Source organism: Microplitis mediator, chromosome 5 (assembly GCF_029852145.1).
Source record: "Microplitis mediator isolate UGA2020A chromosome 5, iyMicMedi2.1, whole genome shotgun sequence".
NCBI lineage: Eukaryota > Metazoa > Arthropoda > Insecta > Hymenoptera > Braconidae > Microplitis > Microplitis mediator.
In genome coordinates this window covers 16,674,862-16,695,276 of record NC_079973.1, presented here as the reverse complement: position 1 = coordinate 16,695,276, position 20,415 = coordinate 16,674,862, and the positions used below count along the sequence as shown (strand labels likewise).

At 30.9% G+C, this 20,415-nt stretch overlaps 1 long non-coding RNA gene across 3 annotated transcripts in view; it reads left to right on the top strand.

Moving 5' to 3' along the window:
• The window catches only part of LOC130667828 (uncharacterized), a 350,725-nt gene that overhangs the window by 31,382 nt on the left and 298,928 nt on the right, over positions 1-20,415 (top strand). For all 3 annotated transcript variants that reach the window (XR_008989904.1, XR_008989906.1, XR_008989905.1), the window contains one exon: positions 15,858-16,151. This is a non-coding gene — a long non-coding RNA (uncharacterized LOC130667828). The remainder of the gene's footprint in view (positions 1-15,857; positions 16,152-20,415) is intronic.

Below are 20,415 nucleotides of genomic sequence, written 5' to 3'. Positions count from 1 at the left end.
TTTGCTTTAGCAAAAGTTTACTTACAAAAGTTTCCTTAAATTTTTCGTCGAATCTCCGTCAACTTCGGACTTTACTATGGTACTCTAGTTATATTTCCTGATCGGATACTGGATCTCTTACCGTACAATTAAGTTTTAATAAGGAATTTAAAAATAATGTTTCTTAGATTATTGTGTCAACTCATAATATTTTATCACTTTTATTTAACATAAATTATTTTAGTGTCGACTATTTTTTTTAGTTTAATATGTATGTATAATTATTCGAAAATAAAATCAATTATCCCAGTGAACACATCAACGTAACAGGGATGTCACATTTATAGAATAAAAACTTCCGGTTACGTAAAATCGTAAATCACATGTACATCACCCCTGATTAAAAAAAATGATTAAAAAGTATTTAAAATGATTTGTTTTTTAATCATTTTAAATACTTTTTAATCCTTCAAATCATTTCTAATCCTGTCTCTTATGGACATTTAACGTGTGAAATCATTTTTAATCAGGGACATCTTCATAACATGTATATCACAATTTCACACTCATTTACGTAACATTGTTACATATAATCATATACATACATGTAACATATAATCATATATGAAGTTATAAATAATCATGCATGATTATATATGGGGTCATATATAATTATATATAATTATATATTAGGGTGAGCCAAAAAAACCAACCTTTCGAATTTATGTCTTATAAAGGACCTATATATCGAGAAAAAAATTCTCCCATTGGGCAAAATTTTTAGCTCAATTTTAAAAGGTGTCGGTAGCCATTTGAAATTTCCCATTTAAATAACATGCAAAAAAATTTTTTTTGATTAAAAATATTGTAACTTTTGAACCGTGTGAGATAAAAATTCGGCTCTAGAATATTCTTGCAGGGCATTAAATTTCTTAAAAGAAAGTCCGGGGAGTCGAATTTGTAAACTTGATATTTCGTATACAAACTGGCCATCAAAGTCTAGAGTAAACAGAATCATACAAATTTAAGGCTTTATTATTAAAAATATCAATACTACGAGAAAATTTGTTCTACATGTAGTGCAATGAAATCACCAACAATATCCACGTTGTAACAAATAATATTTTGTTATCGATCACAATAAAAGAAAAGTATTCGGAAAATCCAAATAAAACCTTACATTTGGATGTTTCTGTTTACTCTAGACTTTGATAGCCTGTAAGTATACGAAATATCAAGTTTATAAATTCGACTCCCCGGACTTTCTTTTAAGAAATTTAATGCCCTACAAGAATATTCTAGAGCCGAATTTTTATCTCACACGGTTCAAGAGTTATAATATTTTTAATCAAAAAAAATTTTTTTGCATGTTATTTAAATGGGAAATTTCAAATGACTACCGACACCTTTTAAAATTGAGCTAAAAATTTTGCCCTATGGGAGAATTTTTTTCTCGATATATAGGTCCTTTTTAAGACGTAAATTCGAAAGGTTGGATTTTTTGGCTCACCCTATTATATATGACCCCATACATAATTAGATCTGATCATACCTGGCTGTTATAAGCCCATATATAAGTCTATATATGATCAGATCTGATTATATATGAGTCTATGTATAATTAGATACGATCATACCTGGCTGTTATAACCCCATATATAATCATACATAAGTCTATATATAATCAGATCTATTTATATGTGTCTATATATAGTTAGATCTGATCATAGCTGGCTGTTCCCGGGTCAAAAAAAAATCTTAAATTTGACTTGATTTAACTTAATTTCCTTTGAAGTCATCCATACGCCGACAACTGTATTCCACATTTTAACTTTTCAAACTTTTTTTGACTTAATATCGACTTAATCTTGACTTTTTTTTAACTTTTTTGCCTTAGATTAGACTTTTTTTTGGCTTAAATTATTTCATTGCCTTAAATTTGACTTATTTTGTCTTAAAAAAACAACGTGTTATCGATTCGAAATCTAGTTCTATATTTGACTTAATTTTAATTTAAAAATTAAGTCAAATCGAATCTGGTTTTTATACTTGTTTATTAATTAAACTAATCTAAAATTAAAACTCAATTTTAATTATAGCAAATTTTTTAAAAATTATTTCTGATTAAATTAAAATTACTATTAAAAAAATTTTTATTGCAATGATTTTTTTTATTCTGTTCCTGAAGAATTTGTATAAGCTCTTTTTTACAATATTATTCATTTTCGTATTGATTAACCAATTCTGCAATAAACGTTTTATTACCTGTATTAATATAAAAACATAACGACCCATATAGGAAGAAACATTAGGCCCAAGCTTGGCCGAGGCTTGGCGCAAGACTTATTAACTCTGGGGAAAGCTTGAAATCCAAGCTTGGCCCAAGTCTGTCTAAACATCGAAATGATAGCACCCAGCCAAGCTTGAGTGACAGTGTTGTGCCAAGACTGCATCTAAGTATTGGCCCAATATCGAGAGCCAGTGTTGTGCCAAGACTGTTGCTAAATAAGCACCTATGCTTATTAAAAATAAATTTAAAAAAAAAAAAATATATTAGTAGACATGTGCGAGATGGTAAGATATGGAAATAAATTTGTACACAAAGAAATCAGGTGGATCGATGAAACTAATTTTTTTTTTGCATTTGCTGGGTCTCGAACCTGGTCCTTCATGACTGCTAGGCAAGCATCTTATCCACTAGGCTGTTACGTTATTCACAGAAGCCAGGGGTTTTTAGGTACTATTTGTTATTTAGACTGGTAAACTAAGGCTTGCCACTTGCATAATGGCTGAACCTTGTCCCAAGACTGGCAAACCAAGGCTTGTCACTTCAGCATTGGCTGAACCTTGTTCCAAGACTGGCAAGCCAAGACTTGTCACTTGAGCATTGGCTGAACCTTGTCCTAAGACTGCCAAGCCAAGGCTTGTCACTTGAGTATTGGCTGAACCTTGTCCCAAGACTGGCAAACCAAGGCTTGTCACTTGAGTATTGGCTGAACCTTGTCCCAAGACTGGCAAACTAAAGCTTGTCACTTAAGTATTGGCTGAATCTTGGCCCAAGACTGGCAAACCAAGACTCGTCCCTTAAACGTTGGTCGGATCTCGGACCAACCTTGGGAGGCCGAGCTTCGGTAGCCCAGTATTTTGCCAAGACTGGCCCCGTTGTCAATATTTTTTTTCCTACAAGGGGATAGTAAATTTTCGACAGGAATCGCAAATACATTTTCAGTTACAATGAATTTATATAAGTGTGATAGTTGGAGAAGTCTGACAGGCTCTTTGAAAGGTTTTGTTTGCAGAAGAGTTATTATTACAAAATGATGGCCAAGGCACTTACAATTACTAATTTTTTGACAATCGCATATTTTATCAATAATTTTTATAAAAGAATGAAGAAGACCAAAACGTTTTTCATTCAAGTATTTATATGTTACATAAGAAGAATTATTTTTTAATGTTTATTATTATTATTATAATTAACATTATTATTATAACTGTCGCTAACAATTATTACTATCATTAATTATATGTTACTAATTATAAGTATTTTTTAAATTTGCGTTGTAACTGTCTAATTTTGTTTTATTCTGACTTTAATGTAACTTTTATTGTATTAAATCTAAATAAAATATATTTCAATTGAATCAATTTTGACTTAAATGAAACTTTTTCTAACTTAAATCTAAGTAAAATGTATTTAAATCGACGCAATTCTGACTTGAATGTGACTTTTTTTGTCTTAAATCTAAAGGGAATAGAGTCAAACTGAACCAGTTTTGACCTAAACGTGACTTATTTTGTCTTAAATCGATCCTAACTAAGCCACAAAACGTCAAATCTAAGTCAAATATTATGGAAATTTTACACTGACTAAAAAAATTAACTTAGTTGAAATTTGAAGGATTTTGACTTAAATTTTAAGTCATAATTAAGATTTTTTTTCGACCCGGGTTATGACCCCATATATAATCATATACAAGTCTATATATGATCAGATCTGATTATATATAAGGGTCATTCCACCAAATCAAATTATTTTTACGGGGCGACCCTCGTCGATTTGGTTCAAACTTTGTGATGTCGTTCTATATAATAAAAAAAAACTTCTCTGAAAATTTGAGCCTTTTGTATGCAGCTGTTTCAAAGTTATGATTTTTTGAATTTTTTAAAAATTTTTGTTTTTAACTTTTTCATTAATTTTTTTCAAGGAAAAAATTTTTTTTAAAAAATGAGCACATAACAGTTTTTTGTATGAAAAATTCTCAGCTTTCCAATAAAAATATCCATTTTTTCATATTATGTTACAGAAGACCTTTTAAAATTCGATTAAAGACGAAAAAACGATTTGTATGACTGTGCGGCGCTTGATACGTCTAATTGGATATTTTTTTCTGAAAGCTGAGACTTTTTCCCACAAAATATGGAATTTTCATGATGTGCATATTTTTTGTTTAAACAAAATTAAATAAAATATAAACTCTCTATGATTAAAAAACTTAACCCGACTAGAATTTCTTCCTGATTTGCCTGAAGTACCATAAGGACCTTATCAGGTTAATATAAGGTTTGCCTTATTAGGGCAAACCTGACAAGTTCCTTGTCAGGACCTCATCAGGATATCCCTATTCAAAAAAAAGTTATTTGCCATCAGGTCAACCTGACGAGCTCCTGATCAGGACCTCGTCAGGATATCCTTATTCAAAAAAAAAGGTATTTGCCATCGGGTCAACCCGACGAGTTCCTGATAAGGACCTCATCAGGATATCATTATTCAAAAAAAAGTTATCCCATCCCTTTAAATATTCCATTTACAGGCTAAAAATTAAACAAAGTACAAAAGAATATTATATAACAATCACGTCAATCATTGCAGCACAGATTTTTTACTTCTTTATCAGTTATTCTTTGACATCATAATGAATATTATATTTACACTTTCAAGATCACATGTGTATGTCAGCGCAGTGGATAGCATCGAGGACTTTGAATCGGAAGGACGCAGGTTCGAGCCCAGCAGTCATCGGGATTTTTTCATCAATAAAAAATATGTTTACTTCCTCTAATTAATGCTCTCAATACGATAGATAACATTTTCGATCGAATTAAAATTCTCTTATTTCTTTTTTGCAATTTAATATTTTTTTAAAAATAATTACTAATAAGGTAATCCTGATAAAGTTTTGATGAGGATATCCTGGTAAGGTCCTGATAAGGCAATCCCGATAAGGACCTCATGGGTCTTAAGCGTTACATCCACATCAGGATCCTCGTCACTCAGTGAACACATGACCTTATTTTGACGTCATACGTAGGTCATAGAAATGTCACGGCATCTGATGTAAATTTGATGTCAATCTGACGTTTTACATGACTTTAATATGATGCAAAGCTTGTGACATCATATTGATGTAAGCATGACTCTTGTATGACGTCAGAGTTATGACTTATGTATTACGTACGTTTGACATAAAATCTACATCACATTATTACGTAGTAATAAAGTCATTTTCGTATATCATAATGACGTAATTTTAAAATCATACATTTTTGTCAGTAGCAAAGTCACGGTTATACGTAATATGGATGTCACTCTTAAATCATATCTTTACATCAGTGACAAGTCAGTATTTTACGCAATGCTGATGTAATTTCCGAGTCATAGTTTTTTATCATCTATTTATTAAAATAAAACAATTACAGAATGAATTTTCAAAAATGTGTAAATGTGTAAAAATAACAACTAAACGTCGAACGTTGTTGGGGCCAGAGTAATCGATAAACCCAATAATAGATTATTTAGACGTTTTAGATTAAAACATTAGCGTGAGCATAAAAAAATTAATTTTAATTTTTTAAATGATATGTCAAAAATATCATTTAGGATGACAAAGAAAATGTAACGACAGTTTGAACTCTTGATTTTATGATTCTAAAGTTTAGAATTACAATTTTTCAATCGATTAAATTTCATACGATTTTGTGGAATTATTCAATGTTTCGCATAATTTTATATAAGATTTTTTAAATTTCACATCACAACAAAAATTTGAAAAATTTGATGAAACTTAATGAAATTTTAAACAATTATCATCGAGGCCGACAAATGTTGTTTCTATAAATTTTCATATAAGTTCATAAAGTTTTTTTCAATTTTGTAAAAATCCTTCACGAAAACTTATGAACATTGTCTTTACCGGCATTTCACTCTAAATACATCAATTAAGCATGAGATTTGAACTCTCGTGATGTGGACCAGTGAGCAACGTTCAGGACTACCAGCCAAGAGGAGCCGTGTTCGAACCCAGCAGACGCCCAGGATTTTTTCATCATTTAACGTTACCTAATCTTGTTTCTGAATTCACAATGCGTTCGCGCGGTAATAATCAAATCAAAAATTCGGTATTTCATTTTTTTTTTTTTTTCAAAAATATTTTTTCCGAATTGATAATTTTGACATCACCCATATGTCATATTGACGTCATAGAATGTCACACAGACATCACTTTTACGTCATGTATACGTCATTAGTTTTACATCATAATTTTACGTAAAAAAGTGTGAAATAATGAGTCACACCTGACTCATTCGTGACTTATATCTTACGTAAATGATGACATAGCGTAACGTCACTCTGACATCAAATTTACGTCAATGTGTTTACTGGGCAGGATACCCTGATCGGGACCTTATTTGAAATAAGGTTAACCCGATAAGGACCTTGTCAGGCCCTTATGAAAAATTCTAGTCGGGATAATTCTTATTTTTTTGAGGATGTTGATACATTTTTAACACAAATATATCCTAAGCTATCAACAATAGGTGAGATAGGGTGCACTGCTTATGTTTCTTTCACCGTATCTGACTCCAAGTATCGTATGTCTGAAACATTTATTTTCTATAAAAAGTCATCATTCCCTGATTAAATGAAACGATTCGAAACGATTTGTAATGTTAAATGCCCATAAAAAGGGTGATTCAAAAGTATTCAAAGTATTCAAAAGCATTAAAAACTATTTAAAATTTTTTTTCCAATCGTTTTAAGTCGTTTCTTTTAATAAGGGTTGGTTATAACAGTGAAATCAACGCTGGTAAAATTTTGAATAGCCCGGATAAATTTTGCGGTGTAAAGATATGTTTTATATGCAGTAAAGCTCTGAAAACAAAAATTATAAAAATTTTTTTAAGTACCATGATAAAAAAAAAAAAAAAAACACTATGGCCGAAAGCAGATCGATTAAACTGTCGGCCAAAGTTAGGCCTGTTTTCGGCCAAAGATTTTTACTCGCGATAATTTTATTGAAAAATAAAATATTCTGGCCGAAAAAAAGCCGATTCAACTGTTGGCCAAATATCGGCCATACTTCGGCCTGTTTTCGGCCAAAGATTCTTACTTGCGATAATTTTATTGAAAAACAAATATATTCTGGCCGAAAAATGGCCGAAAAAAGGCCGAAGTATGGCCGATTTTCGGACTCTTTATAATGAATAAAAATTTTTCGGCCATTTTTCGGCCGATTTTCCGCCAATGTAATCGCATGAAAAATTTTTCGGCCAAATTTCGACCTCTTACAATAAAATTTTATAGTTTCGGCGTGATTTCGGCCAAATTAAGCTGTTTCGGCTTTTTTTCGGCCAAATATTTTCACCCGGGTACTTTTCACTCTTAAAATCTTTACATATATACTTTATCACAATATCAGTGCAATCAAGCCAATCAACATTTTTGACTTGGAAAATGAAATTTTTTATGCACTTTCGAATCTCTAACTCAATCATTAAACTCATTATTCAGTTATTAAATAATCTTTTATTTATTAATTTCTTGTATATTTTTAAAAATTTTAGTTTCTTATCAATGCTACACGAAAAATAATTTCTAAGTTTTAATCCCATTTTCATCCTAAACATAAATTTACAGTTTCGACTAGTGTAGGTTGAAACAGAGTCTTAAATTTCAAATTAAACCCTGGTTCATACTGTTTCGACCCTATTTAAGGCGTACTAGGATGAAACAGAGTTTTAAAGTTCGAACTAAACCCTAGTTCACTCCTCCTTACCCGAATTTCAGGAGAGTTAGGTTGAAAAAGGTTTTAAAATCGAGGCGGCAAATACCCACATCAAAAGGTTCAGGCGCTACAAGGCTCAGATGGGGTTTTAATATTTCGACTCGGGATAAGTCAAACCTTTAAAATCAATATTTAAAAAGATATATAAACTTTAACTTAGTAAAATTCAAAATTTTAGCTAAATGTCAAGATTAACGGTTTTATAATTAAAAACCATTACATAAACCATGTTTTTTCGAACATAATCCATGTGTTAGGTCCCAAGGAAATTGAAAATTTGAACGAGATTCTTCAAACTTGTATTTTAATCATTCAATTTTTGAAAAGAATTGCAAATGAGGTTGGTACTTAAGAACAATTTCGATGAATAATTACGGGCATTTTATATTTTATATAAATATATATTAATTGATACTTACCATAAGTTAATAACTGAATATATTTTATAGTATTGAACATTGACATTTAGCTAAAATTTTGAATTTTACTTAGTTAAAGTTCATATATCTTTTTAAATATTGATTTTAGAGATTTTACTTATATGAACTTTTTTGTAGAAGACTAAATTTCCTACAAAAAATGTCATGTACTTTTTTTCCCGAAAGTCAACCGTTTACAAGTTAACAACAAAAAACCACTAATTTCGTAAGAAATCAGACTTTCAAGGCTTCCACGAGGGCTGTAGTTGAAGGTACTGCTAAGCACATATAGGCTTTTTGAAAGAGGACACAATTCTCTTCCAAGAAAACTTTGAACCGATAAGATACGTAAATATGGGGCTGAGTTTTATTCGATAAAAAGAAAAGAATCAAAATTTACATGCTTTTAGCATGAGAAAACTTCAACGATGTTGTTCCAGTTCTTAAAATTGTTATTAAGAGCTTAAAATTTCACGGAATTTTTATTTTTACATGTAGAACAAGATTTTTGATGGGGAACGAAAAAAAAAAATCTTCGTTTCAAACGGAGCACCCTAATATATATATATTAGGGTGGCCCAAAAAAACCGACTATTTTTTGTTTTCGAGTCTCTTATGAAAATTTGTTGGTTTAAGATGTTTTAAGACGCCTCTCCAAAAATCAGCTCGATAAAAAATTTTCAAGAGGTCGCTCACGAATTTTGAAAATATCAAAAATGATCGAAATTCGGATTTTTTTGTTGCAAATTTCTTCTTTCTCGTGGCAGCTATAGTTTATATTTATGAAATCATGACTACGCTGAAAATTTCAGCCCAAAATTAAAATATTTAAACGGCGCTCAAGAATTTTGAATATTAACTGATAATATGTAACTAATACTTTGAATTAGTTTTTGTATTTTTTTATAACTCAATTATTGTCATTTCACTCAAATATAACTTTTGTATAACCGAAAATAAGGACAGTCTTAAACAATAAAATTAGGTAAGTTTTGAATAAGCAAAAAAACCTAAAAATTGAATTAAAAAATAAAAAAGTATGTAAATAACTTATTATTTATATATCTCGGGTTGTATTTTTATTCATTATGATACAAATTGATGGTGAAAAAATTGGGAAGCTTTATTATTAATATTCAAGGGTCGCTCGAAAACATCCAAGAGACAGTACTCAAAAACATTATAAATTCTTGAGCGCCGTTTAAATATTTTAATTTTGGGCTGAAATTTTCAACGTAGTCATGATTTCATAAATATAAACTATAGCTGCCATGAGAAAGAAGAAATTTAGAACAAAAAAATCCGAATTTCGATCATTTTTGATATTTTCAAAATTCGTGAGCGACCTCTTGAAAATTTTTTATCGAGCTGATTTTTGGAGAGGCTTCTTAAAACATCTTGAACCAACAAATTTCACACACCTAACTGAGGAGTCTCAGCTATCGTATACTTAGACGAAACGCCTCTCTCCCCACAAATTTATTTTTCTATCTCTCTTCTTGTCATCCTCTCTCACAACGTTTCACTCTTTGGTAGTTGGCGACTTAGGCAGTAATTATTGCAATCTAATCCTAAAGTATCGTCGCCAAATATATATATATGCATAAACGACTTTTTCAACCAGGGGTATTTTTGAAACCTACTCAATCAATTATGAAAGGTTATGGCAAAATTCCTTGCCAAATTGTCTATGAGGGCAAATACAATACTTACATTTTGGAAAAATCTACCTAAGAATTACAGACTTAGGTTGACAGAATTCACAATGTACAAATAAAATGTTTTGTCCTGTTACCCACACGGAAAAATTATATATCCGTATATATTCGGGCAAATCTGAATATATACGGATATATAATTTTTCCGTGTGGGTATATAAATATGATATGTCAACTCACAAAGAAACATCAGTAGATTTTACAGGCTTTTCTGTAATTTTCACAGAACTGCAGTTCTTTCCCTTCCTCCTGATCCAATGTCCATTGAACACTAATTGGGAGAAGACCATTCTTTGCCTCCTGTATTTGTCACACTGCAATAAATGAGAGGATAAATAAATTGACAATAACTCAATGTTTCTATTTAAAATATTTATTGTTACTTATATCTTCAAACAGATCAACGCAATCAACATTTGCACCAGTAGTTACTATCAGTGCTATTAAAAGAATCATCAGAAATAATTCAGGAATCGTTATTAAAGAAATAATCGATATTTAACTGAAATCAAAAGTAATAATTATTGGAGATTGATTTAGAGAAGATTCAAGTCATTTTTAAGAATTTATAACTTTTCAACTCATAAAGATTAAGGATTGTTAATTAAGAATTAGTCTTTGATTAAGGATTATAATTCTTTTCATGATGCCAGCATCGAAACTTGAAGTTTCAGTGTCTCTATAGCCCATACAAAGCTACCGATGTTCCGAAAAAAACCGTTGATGGGCCAAGGGATGGTTACTAATACTCGGCCAAACATCGGCGTCTTGTAACGGCCTATAGCCGGTTAACCATCGATCGCCGCACTATGCATATCTCGTTGATTTGCGATCATCAGTCGTTCCTCAACCGTTGATTTGATGAATATCTGACTGCACATGCGCACTAAATGTCACGTCAGCATTTTTTTTAATAAGTTGTAATGGGTGCACTTATTACATTAAATTGAATTGTGGTCTCAATGTAATGTGTCCCACACATGTGCAAAACTTGAGGTGTTTTGCGAACCTGTCTAGCTGAACTCAGTACCTCAGGACGAGGATAAGCCCCGTACTGGACCACACAGTATTAAAATTAGAAGAGAGAAATCTTATACCTAACTTATCAGGAAGGTTGTGATAAATTAATTTTATATGTCAAATTTAAATATAAAACGATGGCATTTATTTAGACGAAGCCGCTTTACAGATAATAATTAATGAAAGATGAACAATAACCAAAATGACTGATGACACTGACTCGACAATTGACTTAGATAAAGATAACTGACTCGACTACTTAACTAAATCACGACTCCTCAATTTATAAGATATTATTTTACAAATAAATAGTTAACCCGACAATAAACAAAACGAGTTCACTTACTCCAACAATTTCCAACCTTAACCAGTCCTTCATTCCACCGATCCTTTTCCTCCAAGACCAAAACCATAACCAGTCCTTCCTTCCAAGTCCACCAAACTATTCCAATCCTTTCCAATCAACCAGGTCCAATCCACAATTAATATTATACAATTAACAGTTCAAATAACTTAATTAACTTAATAAAAGAATAAGCTTCCACGAGTCGGGGGCTTATATGCTCTTGGCCCATTTTAATGATGACTAGCAGCACGTGTAGTAGTAGTAGTAGTAGTAGTAGATAGAAATTGTAGTGGAAACCAAGATGTTAGTGGTAGTCGTAGTAAGGCACGTCCGTCCACGGCGGTTGCTGCGAGCCAAGAGACCAATAGCTCGTCGTCTCTGGCCCTCGTACCTCTCCACTCAGGTTGGCCAACCCCTAAAACCAAATGTCGGGACTCGACCGTAGCGACCCCGGCGCATCAGTGACTGTATTTCCCTCAGTTATTGACAGTTGTTGAAGAAGGAGGGCGGATCTTTTGGCGCGAGTCGAAATTTAATTTAAATTGTAATGTGGGAGCATTCCACCCCGTTACAAAGTAATGAAGGAACCACAAAAAAAAAAAAAAAAACGTTTTAACGTATATTTTAGAAATAAATTTATCGGTTTTATTAACGCTGATTTTATAAATTTTAGCATCATGTCCAAGCGCGTAAAAAAATATCGAGTGATAAGGAAAGTGATGAACAATAAAAAACTACAAAACAACATATTACCTAAGTTGAGTGTTAGTGCGTGTGTGTGAACACGTGAGTAGGGCAGCTCAGTTATTGGGATGCCATTTCCCTTTTTTTTTTAAAAACAAAAGACTAGACACGTTATGTACGCCTGTTTATAAATAAGTACTACGCATAACCTCATAATTCTAATTTAACATTTTTTTTATTTATTCGAGGTGTTCGTGTAATCGATGTAACTTATTGCTAATAACTAACGACTAAAGAATTAGCTAGTGATAATAAATAATTTCAATAGCAAAAAAAAAAAAAAATAAATAAAGCCATATAACATAAATCACTGATAATTATTAAAAAAAAACAAACGGCGCAATAAAATCACCAAAATAATTACCAGACACAATGTAAGTATTTTTGTTATTCATTAATAATTTTAAAATAATTAATTGCGATATTTAATTTTTTTCTTTCCAAAATATTGAAAATTTTATAATTGTAAATGTCGCAGGAATTTTTTATTTTTAGCATCCTAAAGCTTGTATCATTTTGAGCGAATTAATAATTATCTGCTGGTTCTCAGTGTTATTTATTTTTAATTATTTTCATCGATTCTTAAATTTTTTTATCGAATGTACGTTCCATAATTGAGTGTTTATTACGTATTTAAAATTATTATCTATTACAACTCAATTATAATCTAATTTTCAGATGTTTTTGCAATTGTTTGGATTAATTTCTTTCAAATTAGATGGCTGATGGTGATTATGGAAGCAATGAACCAAGCAAATATGCCGTGGTTTGTTTTTTACCGAGAAGGAATGATGGTCTAGATGAAATAAATTTGGTGCCGTATTCTTGGCTCGATTTTGCAGATGAAAAACTTATGTGTACTTACCATTCATTTTGGTTCGACCAACACGTTCAATTGCTTAAAAGGTTAGTTGAATTTGTTTAAATCCTAGATTTAGTTAAATTTGTTTATTTAACAATAATTATTCTAAATTTTAGAGGTCGTTCACGAAAAATTTAGAGATTCTGAACAAAGTAAGACTTTACCAACTAGACTTAGTTATCTTCTTGGCAAATGCAGGTGATAGAAATGGAAGTCGGACGCAACGCACAAAAAATTAATTTGATAACGTTTATTCAGGGCCGGATTTAAACTTAATGCCACCCCTGGGCACCGGAAAAAAATCTGCCCCAATACTGGAATTTTAGTTAAACTTATCGTTTATACTTACTACTCTATTACTTATGATTATTATTATTTCATACTATTATTACTATTATAATAATTAATATTGGGTAGTATTACTACTTATAACTTTACTTATTATTATGTACTCTTTACTATTACTCATTGTTGCGTTGCAATATTATTGTTAATTATTATACTCTTATAACTTTGAACTATGAATATTCTAATTTTATAATACCAATTATTTCATATTTAAAATAATCAATAAAACTTATGTTTAAAATAATTGTTAATGTGAATGATTGAGATCGAGATAGATTGATTATAATCGACGCTGCAATAAGTCTTCTCCGAACACTTAGAACAATCAAGATGGATATCAACAACGTTTATGTTAGTGTGTCATTAATGGTTTCAGATTCCGAAATTTTCAATTAGTGCTTGGTTAGCACTCGCCACTACGTATAGCCAATACTCAGTCACTATGTACGGCTGAGTTCCGGCTATTACGCTTGATCGATCTCCAGTTGTTATGCGTGGCCGGAACTTGGATACTATGCTTGGATGATGTCCAGTTTATATGCTTGGCCATAAATCGTATACTATGATTGGCCGCGAATCGTATACTATGCTTGGCCGATGGTCAATCGCCTATATCGGCATGGCGTTAACATCCGATGCTCATTCAGTCTTGGTTCAATGATATTTTCTGATTCTGTGCCGATGCTTAAGGATAAGTGGCCAGTCTTGGCCCAAGACTGGGCCAATCCTCATTTCTTGTATGGGAGCCCGTCCAAACAAGCTAATTTCAAGCCGATACTGCGAACAACTGCTAGCGAATTCATAATTAAAAAATACCTTCATAGAGCGGGCAGAAACATGCGTGTTTCTTCTTTTAGGAAGAACACAATTGTTTCTGCCCGGTGTCAGTTATATTTAATGTTCATTTGCAGCCTTCTTACTCTCATTTGTTTACTTGTCACTTCAGCTTACTCATTTCAGTTTGTAAGTGACAGTTTTAATTAACCAAATAAAATTACTAAAAAATGAGTGAAAATAATATTTTTGTCTTATTTACTATTTAATAAGTGACTGTAAATCACATATTTCTCATTTTCTAACAGTTCTCCGCATCATCGGTTTGAAATTAACTTGTTTCTTACTGGCTGCTGACACTGAATCTTGAAGTTCCGATGCAGGTAATCATGAAAAATAAAGTGTGTGACTCAGGATAAAACACGATTTCAGACTGCGGGTGATTTCAGCCTTCGCCTGCGGCTCGGGTAGCCAATCTCACCCTAGTCTGAAATCGTCTTGTTTCATCCTTTGTCACACAATATACTATTGTGATTCCGTAAATACCCTGAAGCTCGATTTTTAATTTAAATTTCTTGATATGTAAAATTTTAATAACATCGGAGTCAGATTCGAACAAGAACATTTATTACTTTTGTGATGGATTGAATTGTTGCTATTTCCATCTGCTCGAAGGAATTAATTGTTTCGAAACAATTAATGTATTGTAATGACTAGTTTTATAAACAAAAAAAAAAGTTTATTACTTAATTAGTAAATATTTTTGGTTTCATTAATCTTAAGACAGACATCCGATGACGGAATGAAGATATATACTTGTGTTACAGTATGTTGTTACTGTGAGAATGATCTCATCAATTTTTTTTTTCCAGTTATCTTTATATTTTATTTTGCATTGATCGATTATTCTAAAATCAAAAGAAGTACCACAAACTAAAATAATAATATCAACTTCCAAAACTAACAAAATTTATCCGAAAGTTGTTAAGAAATAGCTGTCTTGAATGTATACGTAGATTCTTCATTTATAGCCTTTGCTATGACCAGGATAAGGATTTCCAAAATGTCGAGATTGTAAGATTGAGTTGGTTGGATAAATGTCTGAAATTAATTAAGATGAGGAAAGCATTAAACTTTGCCTTTTGATACTAACTAAGTAGAGACGAAAAGAGTTTTATTACATTATTACATGTCTTTACTTTAATAAAAAAAAAAAATAACTATATCTACATTCAATCGTTTGTCGAAATCTTCTAAAATGTTTACTTGGCATCAAAGTCATCGGAATTGCAAGCTTTACGTTTACTTTGCCTCCCGCTTTGAGGGTTCAAATCCTCAAAGTAACGATATATTCGGTGAGTTTTCCCATTGAATACTTGAATTTTTTCATCTCCTTCTTTACCTTTATTTATTTTTCTTTTTTTTTTTTTTTATATTTTATCTCACTACAGTAAGATCTATATACCATCACCTTTCCTTTTCTAGTTTCTAACAGTACGTGGCTTGTGTTTGCATTTCTCTCCCGAGGGATGGTAGACGTGCAATTTCGAAAAGCCGATTTCAATTCCGTTTTCTTTTCAGGAAAGAAATCTCGAGAGCTACAGTCTGAAGTCCAAGACTCGCTTTGGCATTGGAGGGTGAGCGGTCACTGGGGATTACGCTAGTAATATATATATATATATATATATATATATATATATATATATATATATATATATATATATATATATATATATAAATATTGTATATAACCTTGTTGGATATACATGTTACGCGTAAAAATCCAACAATTCTTATCAAAGTAGTCAATCGTTTTGGAGTCTACCTATTTTCAATGGCATCCATTTGTAAAAACATCACTGTCAAAGTAGCCAGGTAAATACAATTTTTTTTCATTTAATTTTATTGTGTTAGTATGCATAATTTACTTGAGCTAAAATCTATTACGACAATAAGTATTGTGAAGAAGAAATTTTTCATTACATTTGTAAAGAAGGTAAACATTTTCAAATATACATAAATACACAATCAGCAAGGATTTGAGGTCCGACATAAAAGGAGAAATCTCCGACAGTTAACGAACGAAAGTAGCGTACACTAGTACATAAGATAGTCGGAAAAAATGAAAAGCGTGCGCAGAGTCGAACAGTATAAGAATGGAGTTGACGGGGCGAAAATCATGTAGACCGGAAACGGAAACGAAGCTCATCGTTATACTTTACGTCGAGCATTGGTCTTTCGTGAAAGGTTCTTACAATACAGATGGATTTTATTCATTTTGTTTTACACATATATATTTTTTCAGCTTGGTTAATTATAAATAATGATTTACAGTGTATGCGTTTTCCCATTTGAAACTAACGCTGTTTTGGGGGTCGGGTTAATGTTAAAATTTAGAGCTACAACTTTACAGGAATTTTTTTTTAATTATTTGGAAGAGTTTGAAGGGGCGTAACGATTAAAAGTCAAAAGTGACCTACATAAGGACCACCCTCCTATATATATATGGGGCATTCCACACCAAATCGACCACTTTTGACCCCGTCCCCTTTCGAGTTGGCTGAAAATTTTTTTTCCTTTTATACCCTATTAAAATCATTTTTCAGAAAATTTTCAAATTTTTTTACCCAACCCAAAAAAAGTTACGAGTTTTTCAAAAATATGGCTTTTATTTTATCAAATAGCTATAACTTCTTCAAGAATTGACTAATCGGGACGTTTTTTTTTTTCAAAATTTTTGTCATTAAATGTACTTTGAAAAAAAAAAATACAAAAAAATTTTATGATGATAAACTGTGTGAAATTTTCAGTTTTTTTGAAAAAAACCGTGATTTTCTTAATGTTCGCCATTTTTTATTTTTTTTTTATTTTCTCAAAAAAAACTTCATTTAATTCTGCAATTTTTCCCTCCAATCCTAGAGTGGGCCGACTATTCCTTCTATTTTTTTTATCGATTGAAAAAAAAATGTTTGCCTAGTTGGGCTAATTTTGCTAAACATCAGTCTGGAAATTTTTGAGGATTTATAGATGACGTCCGACTTTGAAGAATTGAGACGAAAAAATTCATTGATAGTGGTTGTTCTTAAAAAAATTTGGATTTTTTTCAAAAAAGTGAAAAAAAAATTGTAGATACATAAATAATTTTATTACAATTTTTTTTAAAAACTAGGCCTGAAAGCAAAGAAAATGAAAAAAAAAAATTGCCATTTGTTTTATTTTGGAACAAGTCACAGGCTTTTGAAATAGCGATGGACGTTAGATTTTTTTTTCGACAGCCTGTGACATGGTCAAAAATAAACCCAACGGCAATTTTTGCAATAAAAATCTAATCTGTTACTATAACTAAGTTAACCAGTTCCAAGATTTTAAAATAAACAGAATCAGCTATCCCATAAGATTATTAACATCAGCTTTAGTAATTTTAATAATTTGAAAAATATAATATCAATTGTATTTGTTTTTTTTTATATTTTATTTTTCAAATTATTAAAATTACTATAACTCGGAAACTATGGACTTAAGCGACTTGACTCATAAGACTTTTTTTGAAGGGAATAAAATTTCCTATAAAATCTTTATTAGCATTTTTAGTGTACTTTCATTGGTTTACGTTCCGCAAGCCAATAAAGGTCAATTTCGTAGGAAAAATAACTTCCGCAACGGACACTAGTAAAACAGCTGGAATTACAGCTAAGTAAATATGGGCACTTTTGAAGAACACCAAATGCCCTACAATTTGCGACTAAAACCGCTTTGATATCATAAAATGCAGCTGAGTATTAGAAAGTTAAAAAAAAAGTAATTTAATTTACATGTATTTTAAATGGGAAATCTGTGAAATCAAATGGAATGTACTTAGGATTGGAATTAAGAGCTCAAAGTTGGCAGGAATTTTTATTGCAGCATAAAAAACAATATTTTGCTTGATGAGCAACGAAAAAAATACTTTCGCCGGAAACGAAGCACCCTAGTGTACATATATTTTGTATATATCACATACATGTCACGTATATTTTTGACAGATATATTTTTTCATGCGGGTTCTCAAAGCCAAAAAAGTGTGCATAGAAAAAACAAGGATTCATTACCCGATGAAAAAAGATTTTGTCTAATCATATGTGATCATGCATAATTGTCTATATATGATCAGATCCAAAAATTGGCCAGGTCTGATCACACATAACTTGATCTGTTTCTACATGATCATATATGATTATATATAATCATGCATGAACGAATATAGTCATTTTTAGAATCTCATTTAGATAAACTATCGTATCACGTCAATAAATTAATTGAGGCCGGAATTTATTCCAGTGGCTGAATTAATTCATAAATAAACTTTAATTTACTCGAATCCGTCAGTAAGATTCAAGACCGAGTAACGCCAACTCAATGGCCGAATTTCTAGTCAATTCATAACATAATTCTAGTCGTGATTTAATTATAAATTAAGTTTAAGTTAATTAATTAAAATGTCTAAATAAAATGAAGTCATAAAAAGGACGCTAGAATTTTGATAAATTGTTATTGAGTAAAATAGAAAGAAAAGGATTATTTATTGTGAAGTAAATTATAGTATAAAAATAGTGGGAAAATTATTAGTGAAAATTATGAGGAAAAATTAATTAATTAATACTTAATTTAAACAACAAATTAATTAATTAATGTGCGTAAAATCAGTGAGTTAATTGGGAATTAAGGGAGTGATTTATTGTAATCAGAATGAGTTAATGTTGGAAATTTATATTGGAATTTTAGTTGAATTAGAGTCATGAAATTTTGGGTGAAAAGATTGTAATGATATTGAAGGTACAAAAGGAAAACAGAGTTTTAAGTAGAATCAAGTAATGTTAATTGAAAGAAAATGTGTCTGTGATTTAGGTCCTGTGGACAAAAATATAAGTTAGGTTTAAGATATGTCCGGTGGACACTAGAAATAAGAAAATGCGGGTTAACGTCCTGTGGACGGTTTTTTAAAAGTAGTAATTAAGGAAAATAAAATTTGGAAAATCCAAAAGTGCACGACTCGTAATGCTCATACACAGTAAAAAATATTGTGTATTTGTGTCGAAAACGCACGGAAAAAATTTTTTTGTGACCACAAGATAAGATAACTTACGGTAACAAAATTCTGCCTTAATATACGGATAACGAAGCATTCGTTGGGATTACAATGTTTTTGTAATGCTAGCAAATTCTTCGTTGGGCCAAGCAATGGTTTGTAACTGTAACAAAACTGTTGTGTTCCAATAAAAAAACTGATTTGTTAAAGTAACAGATTGAATTTGTAGCATTAACAAAAAATTTTGTAATCATAAGCTAAGATTACTTACGGTAGCAAATGCCTGCTTTAAAATACGACGATATTATTATAATAAACATCATGTGTTCTCATAACAAATCGACTTCTTAATTACGACACCAATTCATTTGTTACTATAACAAATTGATTTGTTACCGTAAGCTAATCATGTTTGTCATATTAACAAAATTTTTCGTTATCCCGTCTTTTGTTATCAGGACAAAATTTGTTTTTTCCGTGCGGTTTGTGTTAAACTAACACAAAGTTTGTGTCACTTTTTGTAACATAAAAAATGTGTTATACATTCTTTATTAACACATTTTGTGTGTTACTGTGGAATTCTTTGCGCCCTCTTGTGGCGATATTTCAACATAATCTTTGTGTTAAAAAGGGGTTACACAAAGTTTGTGTCAAAATTTCAACACAAATTTCGTGTCAACCGTTTTTAACACACAAACTGTGTTGATTTTACACAATATTTTTTACTGTGTATATTATGAAATAATAAATAACAATAAAAAAATGGCGGGAAGTGCGAATAAATTTGAAATATATACAATTCTCTTTCATTGAAACTTGTCATGTTTTTTTTTTTTTTTTTTTTTATTATATTAGTATTTTTTTATAATTATAAAAGAACTTATTCAAAATATCTCGATTAATAACAAAAAAAAAAAATAAACGTAAATAAAAACAAAAATAAAAAAAAATTGAATTCAAAAAATTCAGGCCTACCAATTAGCAAAAAAAACAGCTGTTCCAGGACGGTAATGCGCAAGCGCCCCTGGTGGAATAAATATACGTATCATGTATAGATATATCACCATCCATGTT